At 27.9% G+C, this 22,570-nt stretch overlaps 1 protein-coding gene across 2 annotated transcripts in view; it reads left to right on the forward strand.

Annotated features, from left to right (window-relative positions):
- The first annotated feature begins 16,819 nt into the window (after positions 1 to 16,819).
- The window catches only part of LOC107164011 (uncharacterized), a 40,757-nt gene continuing 35,006 nt past the window's right edge, over positions 16,820 to 22,570 (forward strand). For both annotated transcript variants that reach the window (XR_001506044.2, XM_015511674.2), the window contains exon 1: positions 16,820 to 17,324. The gene's annotated coding sequence lies outside the window, so the exon portion shown is untranslated. The remainder of the gene's footprint in view (positions 17,325 to 22,570) is intronic.

The following is a 22,570-nucleotide window of genomic DNA, read 5'->3' on the forward strand; positions in this document are numbered from 1 at the left end:
ACACGTTGACTATGAATCATAGAACTTCGTGTAATATTCTGTACTCTTAATATAGTTGTAAGCAATTTAGTAAACATATTATTTAGAGTATTTATAATAAGCATACAAATCGTGGCATCGTGCAATTGTCTAATATTTCAAGTACTCGTTCAATATGGTATCTACCACACGTTTGATGGTTTAGTATGCTATCACCTATCTACCGTAAATATTTTATCTACCGTCATTTTATGTTGGTGAAGTATATATCAACACATATAAATTATCTCACCTTTATAATGCAGAATTTTTTCTTTGTCATTTTTTTACACTGTGTAGTTATGTATACGTATTTGAGTATTTCTGATCACTCCGAGAAATGATTCGAACAGGTCTTCGGTTGGTTTTTGTATCGAGCGCCTTTTTTTTGTACATCGATTATAAATTGTTTTCAAAATATTACACTCCGAATCACGTTTTCGACTATTTTTATAACTTTTTTTAACTCGCCACCACAAATTGTTTGGCTTTTAATTTTTGTACATGTTTGGTCGATTGGTAGGTAATAAACCGCGTATGTTTAAAAAATTTTCGCATATCTCTTCATTTTGAATTATGTGTCGATATAAATAACTCATAGTCGACAAACTTATAACAATAATTATTAAATAATAATAAATAAATCACGGTAAAACCACGTATATAATCGATACGACTCACAAACACACACTAAACAGGTATAATATAAAAGTATACCTAACTAACCTACCTAACTTACTAAGGTATAAATATTATATAATTTGGGGTTTCAATAAAAGCTTAATCTTAAATCTTGATTGCAAAATTATAAAGTATTTATAATAATATACAATATACGGACATACAGTAGATATCATATAAGCTATCATAAAATGACGGTAGATAAAATATTTACGGTAGATAGCATATTGGACGAGTACCATATTTCATCATAAGTAAATCAACATCAAACCAATTTCTTCTTCTTTCATTAATCGAATATATGACAAGTCGAATTATTAAGGTAGGTAAATTTATCATAAAATTAATTGACAATGTATAAAAAAAAACTTACTTATGTTCATATAAATATATATCAGAGAGCAAATTATTGCATGTAAAAGATAAATATGTGTATATTATATTGTGTATATTTAGTATTTACTAATTTTACATTGCTACAATTGACGACTAAGCTCCTGGTTTGTAACACACGAAAAAAAAATAATACAAAATTGAATTACCTGCTCAAATTTAAAAAAATTATCAGCTAAACAACAGACTAAAATCAACATACAGATAATTTAAACACAAACCCTTTAACAAAACTTTTATATTTTATTTAAATTACTATAAAACCTCAATCATTAATTACTGAACTTATTAAACGAAACTTAACTACCGAGGGCACAGTTCCTGAATTTTATATATTTAGTGTTTAAACCATATAGGTAGTTGCATATTGCATAATGTTATCAATATTCAATAAACCCAATCTAGTTTTATTTATTTTTTGCAGTTAATATTTTTCACATAATTAGAAATTATATCATAACAACTCAACATTTAATCCCTGTCACTAATTATTTTCATAATTATTATTTTTAAGTTGTAATTGATTAAACTTTATTTTTAAGCTTTCTAAAGTTTTAAGAGTTAACCAATAACAAGGGGATAAAATACCGGCATAATATGTGTGCACAAATAATCTTTCAATAACTGTAACAAGTTTTTATGTAGTTAGGAATATATAAAATATATTATATTATATTATATACATCTATATGGTGCTAATTTAACCGCGTGACTTATGACTCAATGTTACGACACTATAATGTAGACTGTAAAGAATAGAGATAGTATTTTTTAAATAGTATAATATCTATTTAGCGATCAAAGTGATCGGAGTCTTCACCCCGGCCATCATTCGATTATCCATAGATATTTTATAGTTATTTTTATTGAACGGCAGTTGTTAATTATAAACTTGACCTATATAAATAATTTTAAATATAATGATTATCCATTCGGAATGACAAAAATCAAAGTAGTATAAGAAGTTGGAAATTTCAAATTACGTTGTCTTTAATTAATATAATAAATATAGTGTTATAAATACAATATTGTTTGATGTTATCTTTAATTTATAATTTTCGAAGTAGATGGCTTTGGGTTACTCTAGTTTTTCCGCTGTATCATATTTCAACGAGTACCATTCACAGAAACAGATATTTTTAGCAAAAATAACTAATAAATTATAATATATACTCTTGTAATTTAAAAACTTGTGTTTTTCATCCAAACAGAGCGATGGTGACGTTTTGTTGTAATAGTTAAACATACCTATTATAGATTTAAACTTTCTAGGTAATAATGTTCTAAAAAATATTGTACTTAATCTATAATGCAATTTTTCACGATTTCTATTTCAAAATATTCAGTTTTAACCTAAAACACATAGAGACCGAATACAATAAAGTTTATTATACTACATTGCTCTAATTATGATTTATAAGAATATTAAAACAAAACACGCAAAAAATCCAGACATGATAAAGCATACGCTACAATAGTTACAAATTAATCACAATGGCTGGACGACGTAAATATTATTATTTTTGTTAAATCAGTTTTCTACCACAAAAAATTAATAATATTAAAGCATATTTAACGAAGTAATATAATTTAATACATTTTTTATTAAAATGTAACAAAGCGTCATTAAGTTTGATTTATTCTTAAATATCTAGGTATTAAGAGTTTTGTTTGCATATCATATTTATTTTTTTCATATTTGATCAATTTTAAGTTCTAAATGGCTTCTATAAGTTCTGGACTAATTAGTCATTAAGCAACGAAAAATAAAATAAAAAATTTAAATAAAAATAACTATAAGCAATAAGCCAATAAGTATGTCTTTACGCAATGAAAAGCTTAATTATTATTATTGCGTTTAGAAAATGTTTCAGAACGTTAAACGGTAGGCATGCAATAATATGTATTTATTAATTAGACGTTTTAAAAGTTAAACCTAAAAAATATTATTATGAGAAAGATGTTTAAACGAGTGTATTGTATTTATATACTAAGAGTTAACCTGTATTACACGTCAAGTACTTATATATATTGAAATTAAAACAGCTAATACAAGTTTAATTAAAAGAAATCTGAAAACAACAAATTAATAAAATCGCCCCAATTCAATGGTATTCTTTCATTACAAACTATGTTGAATAATATTCAAAACAAGTATAAGTACACAATCTTTATTTATTTATATATATATATAATATGATTAATTAATGTTTAAAACACGTTCAATGCCATTGTCGACGGGTAGTCGACATCGGCCACATTGCCCGGGTCGCCTTTGTCGACTAGTGACTACCCGTCGACAAATATAGTGTTCAGTTTGATGGTTTATAATTTTTACTGGCTACGGGATAACGGTCTGAAATTTATTGTAGGCGATCAGGTTCCTTCTTACGAATCTAACGATACCATTGGTTTTTAATTTTGTTTATTTTTAGTTTGGATATTTATTTTTCCCCGAAATCACGATGACGTTTATCGCCGATAATAATTGTATACCGTATTATTATAATTCTGTCGCAATTTGACATAATAAATGATATAAATAACATTCCCAACACTAACATATTCATACAAATTATTTTACGCTGTATATACCGTGTTCCTCAGAATACAGGGTGATTCGAAAAATATATAACTATTTTTATTACGCAATGAAAATTATTTTTAATTATGAAATATTTATAAATAAAATAAGATTATTATTTGTTTATTTTTTCTGTGGCTATTCAAGTCGTAAAGTACGTAATAGATAAAGTGATAAGTATGTATTACAGCGTAGCGCCGCGACGAGGGCACTGCTCCGTAAACACTAGCGGAGCTCAACGTTACAAAAAGCATTAAAAAGCATTACAATTTGAACTTTAATCTTTTAAGACATAAAATTACAGTTTTTATCGAAACAAAAGTAAAAGCATATCTTCATTGATATTTTAACTATAACTTATAAATTATAATTAAGCATCTATAATTTGAATAACTTTGTATACTTCGCTTTGTATTACAGTTACCTAGTTATTTCCAAGATTAATAATTTGTTGAAAGTTTTTATAATTAATGTAACATCTAAAATAGATTATAGGTATTTATTATGGTTAATATTTTGTTGTAACTATTTAACTTGATTTTTTTTTTTTTTTGGGGGGGGGGGGGGGAGGGTGGAATATTTTTAAAATAGTTTTAAATTAAATCCAATTCTTAGTTCTTATATTATTATACGAATGTGAAACACACGTCATAACCTCGACCTCTTTTTGCCACTTCTATTGATGCAAGATGATTTATTTTTGAATTGCTATATAAATATTTTTCTTCAAAACTATGTCATGGTTTTGCGTTAACTAAATATTCCCATTTTCGCTCCTTTTTTTAGTAGTTTTTCCCGACGATTAAGAAAAGTAGGTACTTAACTACCTAGAATTTCATACGTATTTGCTAGTTGTTAACTACTATTATAGTCACACACTATTGTAAATCAAACCGTACATTCCCTCTCCTTTCAGAATCGAAAAACAAAAATCATTGAATGTGAATTAAGACTGTTTTGGAGTTCGTCAATTTTATTGCGACTTATCGCAAATTTTTTTAAATACATATTAAATATGGCCCTAAATAAATTTCACTCATAAAAATAGCGTATATACTAAGGTATATACTATATCGTATATATTTATTTTGTATGAATGTCTTTCACTGTCTATCTGTAATTTATAAACGTATGGAAAACTATGGTGGAAGAAACGAAGGCATTAATTAAATATGCAACATTATTAGTTATGGACTAATAAACGTAGAAGCCACGTCTTACGACGAGCACCAATCGTCTTTCGAATATTATGATATTATAATTTATTTGTTTATTTATGTTGAATGATAAACAGGATGAACCTAAAAATTAAAACTACTCATAGATCGTGATAAAAATAATGAAAAATAAAGGAAAAGTTATTACTAGTGAATGGGATTTAACTTGTCGTTGCTTTCAGATTTAATATCGCACAAACACATATTATATATATAGTATCCTGCGTCAAAGCGCGTCCAGGCAAAATAACAAGTGTTCAACACTGCAGGCTCTATGTATTCTGTCTTGCTTTTACTTTGCTGATTGTTTTTTAATATTACCATTACAGTTCATGTTTTGTAATTAACAGCTTTCAATCAACACGATAATCGATGACCAATAAAGACATCTCATATATTATTCTGGTTTTCACTCGATTGTAAAAAAATATGTGTTTCCGCTATCATGTCCGATAATATCATCTTGTATGTATACAGAATGTCTATGAGTTAATAAACTATATTTCGACATTTGAAATTCAACTTCTAGCTAATTTGTCGAGTAAGTACCTACTACTTACTTGGATATTATATTATTCGTGTTGCCGGTATATCACGTGTGTACGTCTGTTGATTGATTATTTTTAACTACGAACGACCAACTATTAGAGGCCAGATTCGAAATCCTATTTTCTCATAAATTGTTCCATTTAAAAAAAAAAAATTGAAAAGTACTGCTACGAATATAAAATATGACATCATTCTGTATTGATTGTCACTCTCCCATCGCAATGATAACACAGCAGCGCCGTAGGGCCGTAAAAAGTAGCATATCTATACTAGTAATATATTGGTATTAAAACAGTCTCTAACGAAATAACAACATCTGTTATTAACGTATACAGCACTAATCAAATTATTAAACTACCTGCCTACCACACTATTATCATGCCATGGTTTATTATATTGTTACCACTAATCGTTATTCGTGCATGCGGTACTGTTTATGTAGGTATCTAATATCATAATATAAATTAGGTAGGCACTATATTGCAGTCGCGTCCTGCATTTGCGTGCTGTCGTGTCTACGGGGAAGGTGGGAGGGAACTTTAACGCCAACTCCTTTGCCATTGCAGACAATGCACTATTATCATATTATTACTATTACTGTTATATAGGTGGCACGACCGACGATGCACGCTTCGAGTCGCGTAAGATAATTTGTTTATTATTACCATACCTAGATACAACACAAAACGATATTATTATTATTATTACAATGCCTACATTGCCTACTAATCTACGGTGGCGTCGTATTCAAACACTGCAATTACCGGTTAGTAGTCACCTCCATATAGTAATAATATTCTTATGATTATTATATTGTAACGACCGACGACAAGTCGCGATATCGTTCGCCGCTGCAGCCGCTCGACCACCGCGGTCTGTCGGATGTCCGAGCAGCTGTGGCGGTTCGCGATTTCACTTTTTCGCTAGGCGTATAGTATAGTATAATATACACAACAAACTACGTTGTACCTATCCATTCTATACCAAGAATTATTTTTTCTCACGCGCGCACATTTCCGCCGGGCCACCGCTTCCTCGTCGTTACACTATATAATATTATTATACACTGTACCCATTTATTATAATGTATAATATTTGAAGAAAAAAATATCTCGTCCATCACCACCGCCGCCGTCGTATTTCTACCGAACGAGTGCGATTCCATGGAATTTATTCACGCGTGTATGTGGTGTATCCGTGAGAATGCCCAGAATCCGTGTAAACAATATATAATATGATAATAATACACCTATAGGATGAACTGTGTGTATTCAACCGTTGGTGTTCGTTTTCACTTTTTTGGTTTTTACCAACAATATATTAAAATAATATACGTAACGCAATGTGTATTTTTGATATAATTTAACTTGTTTAGGTACACACACATACTCAATTATATAGCACCTATAATTGCACGTATAGGTGTGTGAGCGACGAGCGTGCTACCCGCGTAGGCGTACCAACTACAAAGTGACAATAGGCTTTGTTATAAAATATGGGTAGGTACAGTGTCGGCCTGGTACTTAAAGGGCTCCGGATGCATTTCTTCAGAAGGGCCCCCAAACATATTAATAAATAAAAATGATAAAAAATGCTTATAAGTAGTGAAATATTATATTTTTAGAAATATCGGGGCCCCTCGACACAAATACGGCCGGGGGCCCCGGATGCGTTCGCGACCTAGCGGCCATGGCCAGGCCGACACTGGGTAGGTAACCCATTAAATTGATTTTGCAGTGGAATGCATACGGAACACGAAATTTGAGGCGATGTTGATCAATCAAAAAAATGTAATTATAAATATATATATATATACCTATACTTACAATTAAATAATTCGAAATTATATTATACATGAATTTATTAATCATACATAGTTTTGTGTATAGAAACAACTGCAATATTTATAATTTATTATTATGACAACTCCTAATACCCACACCTTCAATTTTCCAAAAGTCTGGATGACTATTAATTATAATATATGCACATATCACTATTATTGTTTTTTTATTGATCATAAATGAATTCAATTTCATTGACAGGGTCATTCATTACCACTACAAACATACATACATATTACATGACTTTAAAAAAAAAAATATATAATATTCTTAGGATATTAACCTTGATATATCAATACTCGTATTTATAGTTATAATTATTCGTGAAAAATATTATTTTTATTTTGTCAAAAATGTTTAAATTTAACACAACTAGATAGAATCGCTACACTTATTCTTATTGAGTATATATATAAAGACATAAAGTATATATATATATCGTATCTGTAGAATAAACGTAATCGAGTTTACTGCTTTAGTGCTTTCAAATTTCAAAATTTTACGTAATATAACTACGTGTTAAGCAGATAAAAATAATAAAACAAAAACATTTATGTGGTATATTTAGGGAAAGTATCTTTGCAGTTTGCATGTTACATTGGTAAAACTTAAACCACGTATTGAGCTGATTGTGATATTATAGAAACTATATTGTTTTCAATTTGGTCAACATCTTTGCATACCTATATATGTATTATATAATATGGTCACGACGATTTGTTCAGTTTTTAAGCGTGGTCATAAGGATCTGGATTCATGTAATCATGTCAAACCATCATAAAACGTTCAACTAATACAGATTAAGTAGAATATTATGCAAATTATTTTACTCTTATGTATAGATAATATTTGATAATATGCATTATTCATGAGGTATGTGCGTAATTAATTAAAACAAAACTAAATAACACATTTCGACTGTTGGAAACACTAAAATTGTGAAGATGCTTCAGTATTCAGATTCAGCCACCGTTTATCCTAAGTAATTTCCGTTCAATGTCCATCCCCCAAATTATAAACAGAAAGTAACTAATAAATAAGATTTAAAACTGCAAAAAGTGAAAGTTAAAATACCTATAGAAGTAGAAGAAGAAACTTACCCAAGAATATGTACTTTTTGATTTCTATGACGGTATTTAATCTATCACACCATTCTACTCATAGAATAACATTAGATACTTAAAAATGTTTGTCTAAATAAGTATATTTCAACTTTCAATTAATTGATAGGTATAATACCTTTAAGACATTTTTAAAATACTTTTTAACTACAGATTAAAAAAAAAATAATAACTTTCTAAATCAATAATATGCATATAACTTTACTTGAAATTTGAAATGACATAATATCACATACCTATCAAATACATTTTATACACAAACTAAATATACCCTCAATAATTTAATACAAATTATAAAATATAACCTTTGTGAAAAGGTGAACACATATATGTTATTGAATTTTCATATCACATATCTCGTAAAATAAATTTTAAAGATGAACAATTGCCAATTTGGTATTAACTATTAAGTATCAACACGTTACACTTATTTTTTTCAAAATATTATGCTATGATATATTATAGTGTAATTACTAATTATTAATCATATTTTAATCAATATATTCGATTAATTAATTGGAAAACGTTTTATACATTTTTAGCTATAAATATTTTTCGAATTTTTGTGATTTTGATGAAATAATATGTTTTAAATTCAAATGTTTTCTCATCCTATTCATGTCTTTCTTAAATTATATTGTAAAACATATTCTTATTTTAACTTTGTGTATAGATTATATATAATTCTCTTGTAAAAAAAAAAATTAATTTAAAAAATGTAGAAAAAATAAAATAAAATCACGGATGTATATTTTTAATATTAGATTTTCAAGAATCTATATTCGTTTTTTGTTTTTCAATTATAACAATATAACAAAACCGACTTTGTCAAAAGTTGAATATCAATTCATTTTTCATCCTATAAATCATGAACGTACCTAAAAAAAAAACCCCGCACATCATTGTAAAATCAATAAAATCATTGCTTTGCAAAAAATCTAAAATATTTTCTCATCAAGTCACAATAATCACTTAAAATTTAAAATACAGTGAAGAGAACATAGATAATGTTTATCTTCAAGTTTGCCAATATTATATAATTCACTTTATAGTATCATCTATAATATAGTAAATCAAAAAGTAGGAGCAGCTATCATATGCAGTCATGCAGAGATACTGTAATTTAAATAAATGTTCAAATTACTCAGCTGAAGCCTTAGCTTAATAGCTTTAATATAATTATTAGAAGCAGTTAAATAGTTCATTCAATCCATAGACTATGAACGTTGCATTATACTATAAGTGATTCACTAAATGTAAAAAAAAGTCTGAAATACTTAGTAAATTCGTCCGATATAGCAAAGAATATTCAAAACTCCTGTCATATTGCACGGTCTGCTGGTAAACATATATATCCTTTATGTGCATTCCCAGCTACAGCAATATAGCAGGTAACGAAAAAGACGATGAGGTCGCAAAACTCGCACACTGCAGCTTACCTAAATCCATCACTATTCTAGGTTTCTGACGCAAAAAATTCATAAAAAATCAAAAAAAAATCACACTACCAAAAGATTAGCATCTATATTGTCAAAACAAACCAATAAACTTAATGACATTAAAATGCCGATACTCCCATGGCCTCCACTGTCAGATTTCTCTAGAACACAAGAAACGATTGTAAATCGTCTCAGAATAGGCTATACCTCACTAAAATATCGCCATCTAACGACAAGAGATGACCCTCCCAAATGCTCTACCTGTAGTGTCCAACTAACCATTAAGCACATACTAACTGAATGCAGAAATCGTCAAACATATCGAGAAGATATACCCTCTGTTCTATACACCTGCACGAAATTCTCAGCCCGGATCCTACTGCAATTGAAAATGTATTTATATTTTAAAAAAAAGTTTAATTTGTATAATTAAATTTAAATTTTTATAGCTTTAAGTTAATATGTATATTGTGTAAAAAATACCTTAATATTATGTTATGACATGTACTGTCAGACCAATGGCCAGAGCTGCAATAGGCCCTTGGCGGGTATAGAGTATATAGACTATACCCGTATAGTAGGTCGTAATGTTCCTATAATGTATGGATAATGAATAAATTACTATTATTTAGCTCAAAGTTACCTTTATTTGACTTGGTTAGTATATAATTTGCACTTGTGTAATACTAATATAGAAAAAACACGTGATGTAGACATGTAGTAATGACATTCTGTAACATATTATGTTATTATATTAAGTGTCAATTTTTATTGCACACAATTAATAATTTCTTAGTAGAATTCATATTATGGTGTATGGTATATAAGAAAAACAAAAAAATTTTTAAGTTTATAAGAATTAAAATAATAAACTTTAATATTATTTATAACTGTAAATTGTAATTACTTAACGTGTACCTACATGTAAGACGATTACTGAGAATTTTCACAATTGTATTTCAATTTGAAAGTCTCATCCAATTTATCAAATACTCGTGAGTCGTGACTGACGTCTCACCGCGAAGACGAACATATTCAATGCCTTACTAAATTATAATGGAACTATTATAATATTTAATAAATTCAAGGATAAAGATACATTTTAATTTTTAAACATTTAATTAACACCTACTCAAAACTTTTTTTTTTAAAGAATGAAATAAAACTATTAATTTGTGATGTAAGAATAGAATTATATGGATTATCATAACTTTTTGTGTACTTAATACTTATTAAAATTATTTGTGAATATATAATTTGTAGTAGAAATTTAATATAAGGAAACGATAAGAGTTATGTGTTAGGTCTTAGGTAACATGAACAATCGATAGTCAACCGAAATCTTGTGGTCCGGAAGAAAGTCATAAAATTATGTGTAAAAAATACGATTTGAACAATATTGGTTAGCGTGACTAATTACATGTAGGTATATCCTAAATGATATAAATATTATATAGATATTCCGATACTTGAATAATGATAAGCAATTTTAAAACCGGAAGGGTAAAGTCCATGTTGTAAAGCGTAGCATTTTTAAATATTGATGAGATGTATTTAATTTTAAAATCGTCATAAATTACAAAATATAGGTATCTATTACTTCTTGTATTATTCGTTAAAACATAAATATTCTTGTTTCAACAACAATTAACGATGAAAAAAAATTAATAATTTTTATTTATTTTATGAAACTTCTATGTTTTGCTCTTCCTTTCATATGATTATCATTAATGGTTTCTAAAATGAAAAACGTATTAATCTAATTTATAATGTATTATAAACGAAATCAAAATAATAGATATAACATGTACTTAATATAATAGTCTCAATAATGTATGCATATATATATTATCTATTTATACTTATTTTATGTTTGGACTCAACAATACATTAACTCTCTTATAGTCTTATTATTTCAATGTATTTTGTATCATACACTATATTTTTAATTTTTAATTACATATGAGTATATATTTGTAATAAAACTAATTATGAACTATATTGTTTAGACTATCTATATAATGGAATTGTTGTGCACCGACTTAATAGGCAATGCTGTTCCTATGGTTTTTATTATTTTTAATAGTTGTTACTCATTAATATATACGAGAATTTTATTTTGTCGTATCTGTAATGGTTAAATTGTATATTAAGTATGATCTTTGTGCTAAATTTAGAAAATGTCTGCATACAGAAATATGAACAACCTCAAAATTTTTCCATAATCATTGAAAATAGAAAACATCCTAACATCATGCGTTGTACCATTTTGGAACTCTGAGACCGAAAAACCGAGGGAAGCATATTTTAAAAATTATATAGAAAAATGTTGATATCCATTTCTAATAGTGTTTGAACAAAGTTCCATTCTTAGAAAATGGTCTATTTTCCAATTTTGATAGCGATTTCAAAGTATATTTGAACACATTTTTATTACATGTGTGTAGCAAAAACAAATTAGTAAGCAGAAAATTCTTCAAAAAGCATCTTAAAATATTGTATATTCGTAACAATGTATAGCATAACATAAAAGTTTTTATTCTCCATTTCATAGTATCTATGCTCAATTTTTTTTATTTCTTGTGATTTTGGGAAAACAAAAGGGGAAAAATATATTAATATGTCTAAAGGTTATTAGTTATTACATTAAGTTCAAACTTGATGTCATTAATTTAACCATATATCTTAATATATATATTATATTATATATCTAATATGAAAATAATTAATACTATATTTTTTTTTTGAAATTAAAATATTTGCTCAAATATTAACCTGAAGTGTAGTGGTTAAGTATTGAGTATTGACTATTGTTTAATGAACTATTACTGAGTGCTGCTACTATTATTAATAATTACAATTGCAGTACCTATCCCTAATAAACAATAATATTTAGTTATAGTTAATTTTTATACTTATTTTATTGTTTAATATACTGTTCTGAATGTTTGTTTGCCTATACCTGAGATTTTAAGGGAATAATTATGATATCTTTATGTTATCATTTTATCATGAAAGCATAATAAATTATTAGCGATTGCAAAAATACACGATTATTGAGGGGCTTAATTTAGGCATTTTTGTTGAGGTATGAGGGATATTTTTTAAATCTTAAATATATTAGTATCGTAGTATGATGTCTTCTAAAATGATGTATTTTTTGTTTTTTTTTTTATTATTACTAAAATAGTTTACAGCATGATAAAAATATAACGCTAAAAATTAAATAATTTAAGCATTAAGCAATAGTAAATTATTTACATCAAAGTGGTAAATAGATCAATAAATATTTATTCATTTTTTAAATTTAGATAGGATTACCTACAGGAATAGTTAAATACATACTTTTCTTTGAGTGTTTATATTTATTGTTTTATATTCTATTATGTAGTATTTATACCTTTGTAGAAACTAAAGAGCCATCTATTTGAATATTTTTATTTTAAGACCCTTACCAAATACTACCCAACTTCTTTAATTTTTTATCTAATTAGAAGCTTGACTTTATTCAAGTACTTGCTCTACTAATCTACTATTCTTTCTTTATAATTTTCTATACTTCCATTTTTATATAAATTTATATAATCTATTGCATAAGTTACCTAATTAGATATTATACCTATCAAATAAAACCTCAACATATCGATTTTACTTTGGCTTAGTATAAAATACAATATTTAAACTTTAAATATACATTTAAAAGTATTTGCAATTATATGATACTACGTCTTAGAAAGTTAGAAATTATTGCTGTTAAAATCTTTTATTTTTTGACTTTACAGTAATAATCTATTGATTATATATTATAGATTCTACAAAAATTACACTCTGTTAGATTATAATTATATTTATAGTATGAAATTATACCAGACAACTGGTATAATAATTTTAATATTACAAATTTCAAGTCCAAAGTGGAATTATTTATTTGGGTTTTATCACATAACATTTTTTTAAGTATTCATGCTAGTATAATACAATAAAAATAATCAAGCAATACTTTAAAATATGTACTGAAAATTAACCATCAAATTTTATTATGTGTTATCTCTAAAATCAAATGTACATCTTATCTATCTATACTTACCCTTACCCTTGCGACTAACATAAAAATATATACAAATATAAGAAGTTTATGAACACTACATGATGACATTTAAAAAAAATATATGAACCAGATAGCTACGAGATGGATTCATACTAATCTGAAATCATATTTAGGCACTAGGGCCTGTTTACATTATCAAATGTTTATTTATGTTTATCTATGTATACTCGATGCTCGTGGACAAAATATCTAATTTTATAATATATTATTTATAATTATTATACACTATTATAATATATTTAAAACTAATTTTCAAAAAACTTTACTTTTGATAAAATACTTTAAATCTATCATTTAAATATTAATGAAAAAAATATTGTTAAATTGTTTGTGCAACGTGGGTTTATCCTTGTTTGGAATGGTGTGATGAAAGTTTATTAGTTTAAAATTTTAAAGTAGTAATGAGATACAAAAAACAATTTAAAAAAAAGCGTAAATAGCGTTTATGTCTATATATTATATGTTATACGTTTTAAGATTTTAATTTAGTATATTATCTGTTTAAACATGAAGTTAAATGTTGTTTTTCATCGTTTCTAGCCACTTTGTTACCCCATTAAGCATTTAGATAAATAACCGAAAGTCCATTGTTCTTTTATAAGTACCTACTTTACAATCACTCATTTGACTTGTTCATAATAATCAACATATATATTGACAATTAGAGACTTATTAACAGATTAGTGATTGATTATTGATTATAAATGCATAATGAATTAAATAAAACACAAATCATTAAATCTTCATGTTTACATACACATATTCATCCGTTTGTGCATAAACGAGTATTATGTATAGATTGTAGTTATGTGTAGGTATATTACCTATATACCTGCTGGCTACTACAGCTTGAGTGTTAAATAAATTGACCTACATATTTTAACGTTCTATAAATTATAGAATATAATATGCAATAAATATAAATTTCGCTTACAAATAAATAATATGTATAATAGTTACTCGTATCTCAATACGTTTGATGAAAATTACCTATGCACACATTATACACTAAAAGTCGTTTATTTAATTAATATACTATTTAACTACTTAAATAATTAAGTATACATTTTAATACATAAAAAATTAACTAAATATTTGAATTCATTATGTCATAAAATTTTCAAGTTTCAGCAGAAATTGCTTTTTAAATTACTGCAACAGAAAACAATCATTTTTGTTCCTAAAACTTTTTGTAATTATTTAGAAAAGTTTTCTGAATTTTAACTGTTGAGTTTAAATTGATATTTCAAACTACACACTAGAGATCTAATTTTATATCGGAAACCCTTCTTAACATTGAAGATTGAGTAATTTTTCTGTTATAAACATTTAAAAGTCTTGACAATTGACACACATACATACCTAAACATTATAAAAAGAAAATGGGTTCATTCATCAGAGCTATCAGAATCTAAAAGTGTATATGCAAATCGTCTATAAATTTCTATATCCGTTTCAAATCTCGTTGAAAACGCATCATTACCTATTCATTAATCATTATTATCAAACGAATCATCTTTAAACGTCATTGTCTTACGTATTTGTCATTCGAAAAGAAGGCATAAAGTGATTAAATTGGTACCTAGTGGGGCAGAATTGACATATTGAGATTTATGGATTATTAATCAATAGATTGTAAGTGTAAAAACTAAAACTTCCTGATTATCTCTCGATTTAAGCGAAAAATTGTTTAAATCTACCTGTTTGAATTAGGGAAAAAATGTCAGTAAAATGCAAAATTAATATAAGCTACTATGATTTGTATTCCGATATTATTATAAAGATCGCGGAGTCCGGAATCATATGCTGCATTTCAGTATATTTTGCGTATTCATATCGATTGGATTATGTACGGTTATGAGGATGATTTGAAATGTGGTCGGTTCGAGTCAAACTGAGTTCATAGACCAAATATTATTTTGAAAATCGTATATTGATGTATACGTATATTTGAGCATATAATTTGCACATTTTATTTACTCTAAAAAAATTGATTAACTCTTTCCTCTTTTACAAGACGAGAATTATTATGCCAATTAACAATAAATTAAAAATGCGATCACTGAAAAATATTAGTAATCAAAAAATAAAATATTTGTAATAAAAAAAGATATCATCGTTTTTATTAGTGTTAATTTGATATACTTTTTTAAATTTATATACTCTGTATTATACTGCAAACGTTTTTGTACTTATTGTTGTAACTTATAGGTACGTTGTCGTTTTTACTAAATATATTTAGGACAATATTAGTATACATAATAATATAATTTCGGTTACTTGATATTATTGTTTTACCCGCAAGACGTTTATTACTTCAGGAAAGGAAAAATACATAAAAAAAATTAATAGACATAGACATCCGGACCACGGCATTTTATAATAACAATAACAACAATGACAACGATATAGTCACGCTCACATTAAATATATTGTGGGCAATTTACGGCGTGCAGCACCCGCGCGTTCGCTTGATGCCCATTTATGGGCGGTCATCGAGCGAGCGCGCACGACGGATGACCGCCAGTGCGCGGCGTGCAGTAGAATGAGTCATCAACATTCAACACTCTTGGACGTCGACTACCGAGAGCGCGCGTATGCCGAGCCGTTTACTAGGCGACGGCGGCCACTCGCGCCCCGTGCAAAACGACGGCGCGCGCGGAGGAGGCGCCTCGACGGCGAAAGTCGCGCAACGGCCACGCGCCGCGATAAAGCGCGCGCGCACGCACTCGCCGAACACCCGACAAAGGACGACCAACGGGGCGTTGGTGGAAGAGTGGAAGGTTGGGTGGCGGTGAAGAGGCAGAGCCGCGCCGACCTTGCCGTCGTTTTGTACATATTAGGTCGTCGACGGCGCGGCGGTTATCAACGCCGTTATTTTAGCAAACAACAATATTATTACACTATAACGACATCGCTGTCCACCGCGGCGGCCCACGTGCCGACGACTTCGACCACCTCTTTTGCGTGTCCGTCCGTGCCGAGTCAGTGTTCGAACTGCACTCGACGGTGCAAGTTGTACACGCGATAATAATATACGATTTACCTACTGCAGTAGTCGTGATTCACGCACACGTGTTGCCGGCGGCGGGTAACGATAACAGTACGATCACTGTCGTCATCGTCGTCGCGTTCCGCGGACTTCGAACATCTCGATATAGGCACTCAAGCCTACCGCCGCCGCACTGCGAGGAACCACCGACCAGCTATATTATAATAATATTACAGTTTAACAGATTTTCTACCTGCGAATGTAATAATTATATAATATGATCAAGGATTAATTGTGATTAGTGAAAAAATAATTAACTCGAGTTAATATAGCAAAATCATCGTTAACTGTTCACAAGCAATAAGTTTAGCTCGCCTGGTAAGTTTAAAGTCACATCCAACTCGGATGAGAACAATTTTATCTAGTTTTTTAATTAGTACCTATTACATTTACATGATTCACGTCAAAGTGTATTTTTTACCTACCCATGTGGTTATGTCTACACACCAGTGGTCCTCACTAAAATTTTAGAAAGGGCCAAATATAATTTTTGAAAATCAGTATAGTGGTTCGCTTAAATTTTTGTCATTTTTATGTTAATTTGTGCAATCTGTATGAAATATTTTTATAATAAGCACAATAGATACATAGGAAGGCTCGGTTGGAAAAACTATTCAATAATGGTACTTCATGCTTACATGTTTGATAATAATTATTAACAATATAACAACTTACAACTGTTCACTGAATTTAGTGAAGAATAGCATAAAAAAAATAATAATAAAAAATGAGACAAGATATTTTGTTAAGAAAGCGTATTGTAGGAAAAGTTCTTGAACGACACAAATATTTTTTTTTTTTAAATTTTCTTTTATAATATACAATTTGATTTTAGTGCGAGCTGCATTAACTTTAGTAAAGGGACACGTACTGGGGACCGCTGCTATACATAAATACTATTTTACCAAGAAATGAAAATTATGTATTAAAGAAATAGCATATTTAAGGGGGAAAATATGGTGGAGAATTACCCCTGGTGGCCACTTTTTGGGGACTCCAAATTGTACACATGTGTTGTAAGTTATTTTATGAGTGAGGAAAGTTGCCTCTATGAAAAGACAGGTGGTGGAAGGGGGATTAAAAAAAAATGTTTACCCAGGGCAGCACAATTCTAAATACACCACTACTATAATAGCATTATACTAAAATTATTGTAGGTAGTATTAGATTATTTACAGTTTGAAACCATATTAAAACCAAAAACGCCATGAACTTTTTTAATATTAACTTTATGGACTATTTTTAAATTAACTAAAAAAACCAAGTTATTTCAACAGTAATTTAAATTAGATAAATTCTTTAGTTAATTAGAAAATTAACCGATTAATTAGCCCTGTCATTGCCATCTTTTGGCTAGGTATAATAATTACAATCATTATAATATGGATTATGTCGTTCATGTCATGTCTAAAATATTATTAAGAGTACACTAAACTCACACATTATTATTATGTTATCTCAAATCTTCATATACTACAATCCAAATTTGTGTCAAAAATCAACATCGCGCTTTCATAATAATGTTTGTGATGTAAGCTCTAATATTATAGTTTATTTACTATTTATCCACCAATATTTTATCAAAGTTAAGAACATTATCTGTATGTCTCTACTCTCTATGTATATCTAATTGTAGGTATTTTACGTAATTTTAATTACTAACCGAGTTATGGTCTATGAATATATTATGTAAAATATCACAATCTAAAAAATTATCAACACAGATAATGTTCTTAGTTTCTTACATCTAAGTTTTAAAATAGATATTCATCTATCGTAATAGATATAATAACCCTGAAATTAAAGATATCAACGCAAAATTGCCAATTGGTTCCACTGAACTATTTGCCATGTAGGTACTATATAATATGTACTATTATACTTATGTTTGTGCAAAGACAGAGATAACACATCATGAGAGTTCGGCGTCCTCTCAGTTCTCAAGTATAGTACAAGCAATTAAGAGGATGCTTAACCGAATATATTCTATAGAATAGAATAAGTAATATAGGATAATATACCATAAATTATATTATAATTATCGTGATAAAATTATATTATTTTGCATTTAATAAAACCACAATGTGATAATTTATTATTACTTCGTTTTATCCACGGTTTTTGGTCCTCCACATGAGTTAGTAATTCAATACAGAAAATGTATCTATAATTTTAATCTTTGTCTTGGTGTAATAATATTATACACGATTAATTTTGCCTCTTTAACCATTTGTAGAAAACAATACACGTACAATCACAGTTTTTGGCCAAACGATGATGTTTTACGTTGCATATTTTAGAAAGTAATGCATCTGATATTTAGATGTAACGTTGCATTATTATTATTTATTATCCGACGTACTTTCCCAAAATGATTAATGATATTTTCCATAAGACTTTCTTCAATGGTGTTTATTTTTTATCTTGTTGATTACTACTGCAGTACTGCTTACCAGTTAACCATTATGTATACTCAATAAATTACTTTGATTTTCGTACAAATTCATAACAGAAAACATACGTTGAAATTAAATTAACTTATTTTTCATAATTATTTCGTCACCTGATTCAGTATTTAAAAAAAATACCATAGGCCTTTAGGTTTTTTAATACTATATCGTTAAGATACTAAAATTATTACTATATGATATACCGATAAGTTTTAATTATTAAAATAAGCTTAAAGTGTTATTGCTATAATTTTATTCATTCTAATGATTCGGAACATATTATATTTTATAGCTCAATATTAAATATTTATGAGCCATAATTAAAACCTATGTATTTATCAATTATTTAAAAATTTTATAAAAATTTCTATTTTTTTTTTGTGAGCGCCACGTCCTATGTCATTAAACACTCACTAACGTTGCACATTTAACAACCATAAAGTCAGAATGTACCTAATATGGTACATAATGGTCAACTGTAGTAACTTGGTTAATATTATTTTGTCATTTACCAGCTCTACCTTTCGCCATCACTATGATCGAATGAAAAATATCGTCGGAGTAATAGAAGTACTTCAATGACTAGCAAGCCCGGATTAAGGGGGGCAGAGGGGGCCATGGCCCCCGGGCCTCGTAGTTGGAATTTATTTAGGGTCCTCAGATTTTTCTTTTTCTATTGTCATTATATAGGCTATATATTTATTGCATAAATCACCTAAAAAAAAATCGATAATAAATCTGCTGACGACATTATTTTCAATTATGTCAAATAACATAAACCTCTTAATTCTTGTAATAATTCATAAGATTAATATACACAATTTAGGTACTACCACAGAATAGATTAAATTTTATAGGTTATAGGTCTAATAAGACATCTATATACCTGCAAGACAGTTCTTGCGTGACCCATTGAACGCGTTGAATTTACTAAAATCGTTGAAAAATTACATTTCAAATTTAAGAAATAGTAGTGTGGATTATGAAATTAAAGTTATTGAACTTGGTCCAGAAATTAATCGTCTTTACCATGATGAATTGATGAAGAAAGAAGAACATCAGAAAAAAATATAGATTTCCATCGTTTAAATAATTCTATGTTACAAGGTGGTGTTAAGTTTAGAATTGAAACCCACAACATAATCATTGATACATTTTGTTCTGAATTAGACAAACGAATTGAAGCTTACAAGTTTGTTTCAGACAATTTTTTATTTGTTACAAAGTTGTGTGTTCCAATTGTAGACACAATTAATGAAGAAAATGATATTGAAAAAAGTATTGATAACCTTATTTTGACCTACAAGGATGATGTAGATATTTACATAAAAAATGAAATCAAACAGTTTCAAGAGTATTTTTCTTTATGCAGACCATCAATTGAAGACTATGAACATTTTAGTATGATTGATCTTTGGAAATGGTTTAATGAAAATAAATAAATTGATGTCTTTCCCAATTTATATATTGCACTTAAAATTTATTTGACCATACCCAGTTCTAACTGTTCAGCCGAAAGAGCTTTTTCAAAACTAAATAGAGTCAAGAATAAATACAGGTCAACATTAAATCAAGAAAATTTGACTGCGCTTATGATATTGGCATCTGAAAACGACATTCTTAAAAATATAAATAATGAAACAGTTATTAAAGAATTTTGTGAAACAAAAGCAAGAAAAAAAACTTGTAAATTATAAATTATTAATAAAGTGATACATTATGGAATTATTCATTATTTATTACTATGTACTTATAAATATTTATTATAATAGGCAGGTATATAATAATATATACAATTTTTTTCGTACTAGGGCCTCATTTAAAATTTTGGCCCCTGAGCCTCAAAATGTCTTAATCCGGGCTTGATGACTAGAATTTTACACTCAGTACGCTTATTATATTCTGATTTTTGAGTAAACAACACTTCATATTGCATTTTTTATATGGAAATAATAAAACATTAATTAATAAAAACAAATACTTAGCCCACATACTAGATTGTTATTTGCTATTCAACTATTATTTCATCATAATAAATTATAAATTAATAGTTATTTTAGAAGTAGGTACGTAGTATCTACTTATAAGAATAACATAATTAATATTGATTACTGGGTCACCACCTTTGTAAAATAATTTTTAGATACATATGACAAAAAAAGTGAAATGTATTTAAGTTTAGTGTTAAACAATATGATAAAATAATTGAAAACTGTTTTCTCCATTTGAATATTTTAGATTTCTTAAGTCTTTTTAAGGTTGAAAATGACTTCTCACTGGTCGCTGTATACTGTAATCACGAGTAGAGATTCTAGTTTTTGGAGTATTTTAAAGGAATTTTGAAGGAAATATATATTAAATATATATAATCATTTCATTGAAACTAATGACAGTGAATTCAATTAAAATAAGAATTGAAATATACTTCTGAACTCACAAAAATAATATTCTGATTAACTATAATATAAACTAATATACCGTATATATAAATTTGATGTTTTAATCGAAATTTATTATAAGAGTTAGATTTTTCTTCTTAAATCATGATTTTATGATCAAATATAGTATTAGTGTCTTTTGGATGGTATAACTATATAAATGATTGTATAAGATTAATACTGTGAAAAAAATAATTAAAATAATAAATGTCGATTATGTAGTCAATTGAATTTAAATGTTTCTGTTGTTTGTATTTATAAGCGTTTTTAAAATACATATACCCACTGACTTTTGTCCATTATTAATTTTATTATTATTATTATTATTTCATTATTGATATTGTTCCATGACAATCCAATATGTTTAACATACCTTTAACTGAGCCTTAAGAGGAAGTCATCTACCACTTATGCTTGTGTATTTATTTGTATCCACCTTACAAACTTTATGTCATAATATATTGTATATAAAATCCTCGAAAATCAGAGTCGATTGTGTGATATTAGTTTTAATAAAACTGAGAAAATTGACCTATTATCAAATTTGAAGGCACAAACATTATCTATGCATAAGTGTCAGTTTTTTCAATATTTTAATTTTTAAGCTACATACAAGCATTTTTACTTTCTAAGATTTTACATACTCATACATCTTGTTTAAAAATTAAATTTTTGA

This window comes from Diuraphis noxia, unplaced genomic scaffold (assembly GCF_037042655.1).
Source record: "Diuraphis noxia isolate RWA-SAM2 unplaced genomic scaffold, SU_Dnox_SAM2 contig0001, whole genome shotgun sequence".
Classification (NCBI taxonomy): Eukaryota; Metazoa; Arthropoda; class Insecta; order Hemiptera; family Aphididae; genus Diuraphis; species Diuraphis noxia.